This window comes from Eschrichtius robustus, chromosome 1 (assembly GCF_028021215.1).
Source record: "Eschrichtius robustus isolate mEscRob2 chromosome 1, mEscRob2.pri, whole genome shotgun sequence".
Classification (NCBI taxonomy): domain Eukaryota; kingdom Metazoa; phylum Chordata; class Mammalia; order Artiodactyla; family Eschrichtiidae; genus Eschrichtius; species Eschrichtius robustus.
The window spans coordinates 76,521,228-76,530,934 of NC_090824.1; the positions used below are offsets into that span (position 1 = coordinate 76,521,228).

Consider the following 9,707-nt stretch of genomic DNA (forward strand, 5'->3'; position numbering starts at 1 on the left):
TGAGCTACAAGGTGATTAATTTTGGCTGCGTGGAGATTGGAGGAAGGAAGTGAAATGATCTGCCTGGCTTGTTTCCACGTGGGCCTCTGCTGGACTGGATCTGCCTTCCTTCTCCGAGACAGGGTGACCTAGGAACAGTAGATTCTGCTTCATGTACATAATGTTTCTGCAAAATGCCTGGATTCATTTTGCTTGGAGGAAAATGTACTGTTATTGTCTCAATGCTGTTTTGACTTCTGTCTTCCTTAGTGAGAGGGTAGATCTTGGGAGGAGGAGTTCAGACTAGTCAGTTTTAATTCTCCTGTATCTGCAGGGTCCAGGTTCTTACTGGGTTTGTGGGAGCTGCAGTGGATGTTGTCTTTGCCCTGGTCTTTGCTCAGAGCAGTTTGGCTTTCTTAGTGGGACTAGGCTGTAAACTCTGAAGTCAGATGATTTTAATGAGCTCTAAAAGGAGCTCCCAATTTTAATGTCGGCACTGTGCCCTAAAAAGCTTAGGATATACTGAAAAAGATGAGGGGCCTTAGCGTAGTGCAAGCCTAAATCAAATTCCAGCACCACAATTTACTCCTCCAGTGATCTTGGGTGAGCCATTGAACTTAGCTTTTTAAAAAAAAAAAAATTAATTAATTAATTTTTGACTGTGTTGGATCTTCGTTGCTGTGCATGGTCTTTCTGTAGTTGTGGTGAGCAAGGGCTACTCTTCGTTGCGGCGCGCGGGCTTCTCATTGCGGTGGCTTCTCTTGTGGCGGCACGGGCTCTAGGCGTGCGGGCTTCAGTAGTTGTGGCACGCAGGCTCAGTAGTTGTGGCTTGCAGGCTCTAGAGCACAGGCTCAGTAGTTGTGGCGCGCGGGCTTACTTGCTCCGCGGCATGCGGGACCTTCCCGGACCAGAGCTCGAACCCATATCACTTGCATTGGCAGGCGGGTTCTTAACCACTGCGCCACCAGGGAAGTCCCAGGCTTAGCTTTTGAAGATCAAAGTATACAAAGTCCAAACACTAGTCCATGTGACATACCTTCTAGAAGTAGGCAATGAATTTATTGTGGATATTATTTTTCTCATAAAAAGTTTGCCTAGTGACTTTGAGTGACATACATTAGTCTGAATATAATGTATGTGTTATCCTTACAGGTAGAAGGTGTGAGAGAGACATAAACTAGTGCATGGAATGTGGTAATAGCCAGGCGTAGATCCCCCATAATCCTTATAATTCTCAAGCTTTATTGTTAAATTTATGTTATTTGAATAGGTAATACATTCACATTGTTCAAAATTCAAAAGGGATCATATTGTACATAATGAAGTCTCCTAAGCCTGATTCCCCTCCTCAGTAAGTGTTAATAATTTCTTGTGTATACTTCCTGAGATATTTTATGTGTATATAAGCAAATATATGTACTTACCCCTCTTCTATATATGCTCTACCATGTATCTTACTTTTCCCACTTAGGATTTCCAAGTGAGAAAATATAGAAGATCCACATTCTTTAACATGGTTACATAGAAATCTATGTATGTACATACCATAGTTTATTTAACCTTTGTTGGTGTACATTTAGGTGGTTTACAATCTTGTTATTCCCTTCAAAATGAAAAACCTTGTACATAAGTCATTTGTCAACATATGACATTTCAGTTGGGTTTTGATATATTCTTGTTTATAAGGACTCTAAATATGCAGTACTTCCTCTTATTTTGTGCACATAGTGATGACTAGAAACCAACACCCTAAATATCTTGATTGAACAATAAAGTATTTTCTATCAAAACCAAAACCATGCTGATGGCCTTTATGTGAATATATCCTTGCCCATTTCAGTTTAAGTAAGGGATGGTTTATTTTGTTGTGAACACATATTTAATGTTGAGAAGGAATGACAGTGTGAATCAGAGAAGCCACATGGTCTTCATATTCGCAAGGGCAGAAGGAGCATGCTTGCCATGTTTACTTGGCAAAATACGGGCTGGATATCTTTCTGAAATTATGGTGTTGAGTGAGTAAACTCATATTTTAGCATTAAGTTAGGAAAAACGGAAATGTTTTGGGGGCTGTAAATATGCAAAATAAAAGAGGAAGCCTTTGTGAATTCCTCCAAGGCTATTTTAAAAGTCTTAAAAGGCCCAGATCATGTCTTGTGAAACATCTAGTTTTCCAGTTAGGAGGTTTTGCTGATTGGGAGAAAAATTAGTTTTCCATGGAAGTATGCTTTTGTTGTTATGGAGTAATTTTATTTAGAATACATTGGAGTCTTCATTGCTAAGTAAAGAATGAGAGGAAGGGGAAAGCAAACTTTTTTTTTCCCTTAAAAGACACGAATCTTGGATTTGGAAGGGCATTTATGAGTACATGAGTGACTTTCCTGGCTTCAAGATTATTGTGAAAGTGTGAAATTTTAGGCAGAATATTTGCATTCTTATTAGCTGGTTGATCTTGGACACTTAATAGAAACAGCATACTAAATATTTAACTACATGCCAGCTACTGTGCAAAGTATTTTATATTTATTTTATGTCATTTAATCTTCACAACAGTTCTAAGAGGTAGGTGGTATTTGTCCTTATTTTATGGAAAGGGAATCTGAGACTTAGAGAAGTTGCGTAACTTGCCCCAGGTCACAGCAAATATATGGGGGAGCTAGGACTCAAATCCACTTCTGTCCAACTTCAAAATCCCTTATCTTAAACACTAAGCTAAGTTGCCTGCCATTTATTTAAACCTTGCTTGTATACCTATAAAATGGAGATGATGTAGTACTTGCAAAATGAGGTACTATGTGGACATATATGGACAGTGCTTTATAAATTCTAAGATAGGCAAAGTATTATGAAATAGATAAAATATGAAGTGAACAGAGTAGGTTTTATTGCCTTTTCATATTGATTTTAAATCATTCCTTATTGCTGTTTTGACCCAAAGCCCTCAGGTACTATATTTTTATTTCATTTTTATTTTGCTCCACCAGCAGTGGGACTGGGATTGGGTGAAATGGTGGTCTCTTGGGGTGAGCTGTATGATCAGTCGGTGTTTCTGATCTCACCACTTTCATTTCATATGTGCCCTGAGTGGATTCCTCCTGCACTGAGAGGTTAAAACAATCAGTATTCTTGGCTAAAATAACTGACAGTGAATGGGAAATAAAATGTGGGTGTCTGTTCTGATAGTACAGCCTTACAGAGCTGTCTCTAGAAGAGGACGGTGGCAAGCAACCAATTTAGCTTTTACTTCCTATACAAAGTTTTGTGTTGTTTTCCTTCTGCTTCAGGTTGAAGATGGAATCCACTGAGGAAGGAAGGCCTAGGTCTTCAGCACCGTGTGTGCCAGCCCAGAAGCAGCAGTGTGAAAGCCTCTGCAACATCTGCTGTAGACCCCTAAGAATCAGGGGGGGGTTGGATTTGGACATCCTCAGTAGGAATGGTTAAGCGCTGATGGGATCATAAACGTAAGTACTTGAACTTTGACCAAGATATGATGCCTTAAAGTGTTCTCTGTTTCACATGTGTATGTGCCTTTTCTATCTAAAAAAGATAGGTTCATCGAGTTACCGTTGTATCCCATAGTGTGAGATACACAGTAGGCACTGAGTAAATTGGAATGGAACTGAGTAAAATTGAGTGATAACATAACCTTAAAATAGAAGCATCAGCTGATTCAGTATTAGCAATTTGTGGTTGGTATCAGGCCTCATGAAGCATCTGTTCACATGTAAAATGTACCTTTTGCCCGTGAGCACCAGTCCTTTGAAGAACTTATTGCCACAGGAAACAAAACGAGCAGGTCATTGATTGTTAATGGGGTATTTACAGAATGTTTACTTTAGCTCCCTAAACAACTCAGTAAATATACAATGGCCTTCAGGTGGTAGAATAACACTTGCTGAAGCGTGACTAGAATCCTGCAGGGAGCATCACACATTGGGAAAGGCATCATATATCATCAGGATTTATGTGCTAGGCTTTGTGCTATGTGCCAAGGACACAAAGACCAGGCCCTTTGCAATCTGGGTTTTGTTTGTGAGATGAGACAAATAGAGAAGTTACACTTTTAAATCTATAATTATTTTTGTGTAAGAAGTACTTGGACATGGACTTTTGAGGTTAGACAATGTTGAAACTCTCACAATAAGAAATGGTGAAATCTCGCAATAAGTTTTGCTTCCTATGTTCCCTTAGTTAATTTCTCATGCTGCTGATCTCCAATACATTTTGAATAATTAAAGCACCATTCAAGTATAGGACAAGAAGGAGTAAAATAACACTTTGATTATATCTCTGAGTTACTTAAAACACCTCATTTTCTTTCTGACCTATTGAGCCAGTATGCCATTCTTAATACGTTCTAAAGCAAACCATCTTTTGTAGCTCTGCTTCTTATTTCACGTAGGAAGTGGCATTGTGAAGTGAAAATATGGAGTTGTGACAGAATTGGGTTTAAATCCTAGCTCTTAATAGCTAGATGGACTTTTGAAATTTATTTAACTTCGCTGAGCCTCAAATTTCCTTGTAAATATGAGAAAAACTTTTGTTGTAAAGTTTGAAATGGTTTCAATAGTTCTTGACAGATTGTAGGAATATTTAAGAACGATAGCTACTACTTCCTTTCTGTCAGCTTATTTTAGTCTTACCCACCCTTTAAGGCACTGCTGTCCAACACAACTTTCTGTGATGATGGAAATATTCTATATGTGTACTATCCAGTTTGGTAGCGATCAGCCACATGAGGCTATTGAGCAATCAAAATGTGACTGAAGAATTTAATTTTTAGTTTAATTTAAATTTAGGCTGTATGTGGTGTTAACCTATTGGAGAGTGCAATTTTTCTTTTATTGAGATATAATTGATGTATTACATTATATTAGTTTCAGGTGTTCAACATAATAATTCAGTATTTGTATATACTATAAAATGATTACCACAATAATTCTAGTTAAGATCCATCACCACACCTAGTTACACATTTTTTCTTCTTGTGTTGAGAACTTTTGAGATTACTCTCTTAGCAACTCTCATATATATAATAAATATTATTCTAAGTGCAATTTTGAGGCTCATTCAAGGCCTACCTTTTTTTTTCATGAAGCCTTCCTTGACCAATGATTCTTCTTAACATTACTTGGTTCTCTCTCCCACTTATTTTGTACTTACCATAGACATTAATTTTCATGAGTGTTGTCTTTCTAGCTAGATTGTATTTGAGATTGCGGAGTTTTAAATTTCCCCATTGCTGCATGAAAAGGAACATGATAAAAATATAACTGTAACGTGTAGTTAATAATTTTAAATGATCATTAAATGTAATAGAATTTTCTAGTTAGTAATTAGGTGAAGAGTAGGGAATAGTATGAAGGTTGCTTACGGTGATGAGCTTTGTGTCTAGTCTGTTTCACTCATCATTTTAGGTGATGAGCTTTGTGTCCAGTCTGTTTCACCTAAAAGTTCAGATTACACTCAAGCTCTGGAAGAACATATTAAAGCCTCTTTCTTACAGTGCCATCTTGTGGCCGATTTGTGCTCCAAAGAATGCTCATTCAAATTTGCTATGTCAAGGGAAGGTTTTCTTAAGCTTATTGTGATAAAACCTTAACAGAAGTAGAGGTTAAATATAATTGACACTGGCTCAAATGAAATTGAAACATGCTTTGAAAAAAAAGCTATTTTACGTTGACTTCTCATTTATTTGACTCTTAGGAGTTCTTAGCTCCTTCCTTTTTTTTTTTTTTTAATGGATTTTGTGAATTTAATGACTGTGGTTATCCTGTGGTGGTTACGAGTGTTTTCTGCGATCACATACCCTGTGAACTTGGAGAGACTGGCAGTAACCCATGCCATTTATCCCATGGCTGCCAAGCTCTGTCTGCAGCCAGCACACGGCTCCTTCTTTTTGCATACCTATTCTTTTGTTAGACTGTTGACTTTTATAACCTTTCAGAGGTTGGTTAGATTTATCGTACAGTTTAACCCAAACTTTAAAATTTATACAAATAGCGGAGCTTGTACAGAAGTCCTGCCCTAGTCTGATACTGAGTTTGGGCATTTGATGACATCCTCCAAGTAGATGGGTCAATTTATACTGCTGAATGGAGATTCAAATAAAGAATGAACAGTTTTCTTTGAGGTTAATTTTCCTTGAGGTTATATGGGTGTGACTTGGTGTGGAGTAGGCTGGTGTGCATTCAAGTCTTATAGTCAGAGCATTTGCATATTTTTTTTAAAGATTTATTTATTTAATTTATTTATTTTTGGCTGCGTTGGGTCTTTGTTGCTGTGCACAGGCTTTCTCTAGTTACGGCGAGTGGGGGCTACTCTTCGTTGAGGTGCACAGGCTTCTCATTGCAGTGGCTTCTCTTGTTGTGGAGCATGGGCTCTAGGCACGCAGGCTTCAGTAGTTGCGGCACGTGGGCTCAGTAGTTGTGGCTCGCAGGCTCTAGAGCGCAAGCTCAGTAGTTGTGGCGCACAGGCTTAGTTGCTCCGTGGCATGTGGCATCTTCCCGGACCAGGGCTCAAACCTGTGTCCCCTGCATTGGCAGGCAGATTCTTAACCACTATGCCACTTTCTTAACCAGGGAAGCCCCTGCATATTTTAAAATTTATTAATTTTTTATTTTCCAGAGATGATGCCAGATAGTTGATAAATCCTATAGCTCAACTTGATTCCTAGATACAAGCTGGATTCATTTGATACCACAGGTAAGTATAAAAGAAAACCTTCATTTTTACCTCATTTGAATTTCTAATCACCTAGCAATTTGGGGGGGGCTCACTTTTCTTTCTTTTTTTTTAATATTTATTTATTTTTTGGGCTGCATCGGGTCTTAGTTGTGGCACGTGGGATCTTTCACTGTGGTGCGCGACTTATCTCTAGTTGTGGTGCACGGGTTCCAGAGTACGTGGGCTCTGTAGTTACTGCACACGGGCTTAGTTGCCCCGCGGCATGTGGGATCTTAGGTCCCCCACCCGGGATTAGAACCTGCATCCCCTGCGTTGGAAGGCAGATTCTTAACCACTGGACCACCAGGGAAGTCCCCGGGGGCTCAATTTTCTTAGTGGCTGAAATTAGTGGTAGTTGAAGGGGACTTAGTTCTAACCTTAACAGAGTTTCCCTGGTTTAGGGATGAGGAGCTGGTGGTGGTTTGTCCTTTACCAGTCAGTCATTTGCAGTTTGCCATGGTGAAACGCATGTTAAGTTCATGTTTCAGCTGATCGCCCTGATTAAACACATGCTCTGAGCAGACTAAACCTAGGGTAAACACCTGGAATTGAATTCTGCATCTTGAAATTTTTACTGGAATCTAGCCTGTGATGTTAGGTAATTCTTAAATCTTGAATTATGAATTTGCTACTACAACATTTTGTTGTGCTTTGATCTTTTGTGATATCTCTTTGAGATAGACAGAACTTGGGTCTAGAATCCTTAATCTAATAATTCAAACAGTACAGAAAAAACACTGATAACTGGTATAATTCTATTAACTACTTAACTTGACAGTATTAAACTAATCACTATTTTGTTAGTCTATATATAAGATTAAGAGAACCCCAGAGTTGGTTAAATCAATTTTAAAATCAAGATAATAAAATGCAATACTATACAATCACTACAAGTTATGATACTGGTTTGTCTTTCTTGAAATGGAAGAGTATTCATGATACATTAATTTAAAAACAAGTTACAGAGCAATATGTATAATCCTTTTTCTGCTTAAACATTTTTATATGCTTATGTTTACTTGAGAAGTCATTTGAAAGGATATACTCAAATACAAGGGATTATTGTGTTTAGAATTGGGTTGTATGGGTGATCTTGTTAACCAGTACTTTCTGACTTTATGATATTCATGTATAATTTAAAGTTATTTAAAGCAACCCAGGTGGGACAGGCTCATATTCTTGTACCTGCAAGTTTCAGCACAGAATGGGGTTACATATGAGGGTGAAATATAGGAAATACAAATAATTCAAAGTAACATCAGCACTTGAAATAATTTTTTAGCTTTTGGCTGTGTCTTTTGCAGAAATGAAACTTCGGGAGACTAGATTGGAGTCTCACTTCTTTCCCAGCCTGGAACTCTTGGGAGCTGTAAGTCCTGGATATACAATAGATAATAATAGTATTTTTGTTTTATGGTAAGGCTTATGTTGAAACTGAGAAATTTGATATACATATGAATCTGTGAGAACTCAGCTTAATGACTTCATGGCTAGCTGCTAAGGTGCTACAAATTTCAGTTTTTTAAAAGTCAACTAAACATGTTGAGAGGTAGCTTAGCATAGTAGTTATACATGGCTTCTGGAGTCAGACTGTGTTCAAACCCATTCTGTATCACTTAAGCAGCTGTGTAACCTTGGCAAGTTTCTTAACATCTCAGAGTCTTAGGGTCTTTCTATCTTAGAAGGTGATAATTATAGTACCTGACTCAAAGGCATAATACTTAATTTGGAAGATTAAATTAGATAATAAATGTGTAGGGCTTAGAAAATTGTTAACATGTGGTAAATGCTCAATAGATGTTAGCTATTTTATCATCAGAGTCCATGTTTATATTTATCTTAGACTGTACTACCTGGCAATTTCTGACTTCTGCCTAAGAGGTTATCAGAAATTCTTTGTTTTTATTGCTTATGTGCATCTTTCTGCCAGTTGGTCTATCCCTCATCATCTTTACCCCTAGCACACAAAGCCTAATTTAGTTCCAGAATTAGGCAAAGTATGGTAATAAGGTCTATAGTGTATATCCCTATATAACTGTTCCAATAACATTTTCTTAATTAATCTTGTTTTGGGCACTAATTTATTTATCACCTAATTCCTCTTTTTGTCTATCTAGCTGGTCCAGTTGATACTTAATGGTTCTAGTTCTTGACTGACTTTTTAAAAAGTTAGATGTAGTGATTGTAGTGATGTTTCTTAAAACATTTATTAAAATGTTTATTAAAATGATTAGAGATAATATTTGACGGCTGTTCCTCTCACTGCTTGGAGCCTTAAGTAGTGGGATTTTAGTCTGTCATATATCTAAGCTGACTTGTCTTCACTCAGGGCACCATGAGGATGGGTTGGCTGTCCGTTAGTGCCATCTGATTTTTGCGGAGTCAAACAATTGCAAAGCAGGTGGTGATTCTAGGTTAAGAAAATATACCTGTGATTAAAAAAAAAACCCACTAATTTTAAAACATGAGGATCTAATGTATAGAGAACCTTTTGATTGCAATTGCTTTTGAATAGCACTGATCTAGGGCTATGAAAGAAAGAGCTCTAGTCAGTTAATTCTGGGAGTTATTGTAACATTATACTCTGAAGTCATTCATGTATAAATTTTAAATGGTTTACTCAGTTTTCTATTGAGTAGTTATTCACACATTTCAGGGAAGTATTAAAAATATCTTTTTCTTTGCAGCATGAAGGTAGATGATTCTTCAAATTAAAGACGGACACTGACTTTTCTTACCAGAAATGGTTTATAGAATCAACTTTCAAAAATGCAAGAGGCAGCAAAAAAAATGAGTAAAATATTTTCTTCTATTATTCTTTGATTGTTTGCTAGATTGTAAACTCCATGAAAGCAGGATAACTTGCTTATCTGTAATGCCTGGCCCAGAATAGATACTCAAAAAATATTTGAAGTTGGGCTTCCCTGGTGGCGCAGTGGTTGAGAATCTGCCTGCCAATGCAGGGGACATGGGTTTGAGCCCTGGTCTGGGAAGATCCCACA

General features: G+C 37.6%; 2 non-coding genes across 2 annotated transcripts; both read left to right on the forward strand.

Annotated features, from left to right (window-relative positions):
• Nucleotides 1-7,153: 7,153 nt before the first annotated feature.
• Nucleotides 7,154-7,230, forward strand: LOC137752712 (small nucleolar RNA SNORD126). Its single transcript, XR_011071270.1, has one exon. It is a non-coding gene; the product is annotated as a small nucleolar RNA SNORD126 (small nucleolar RNA).
• Nucleotides 7,231-8,949: 1,719 nt separating this feature from the next.
• LOC137752661 (small nucleolar RNA SNORA79) lies at nucleotides 8,950-9,097 on the forward strand. The gene has a single exon (XR_011071254.1). It is a non-coding gene; the product is annotated as a small nucleolar RNA SNORA79 (small nucleolar RNA).
• The last annotated feature ends 610 nt before the right edge of the window (nucleotides 9,098-9,707 follow it).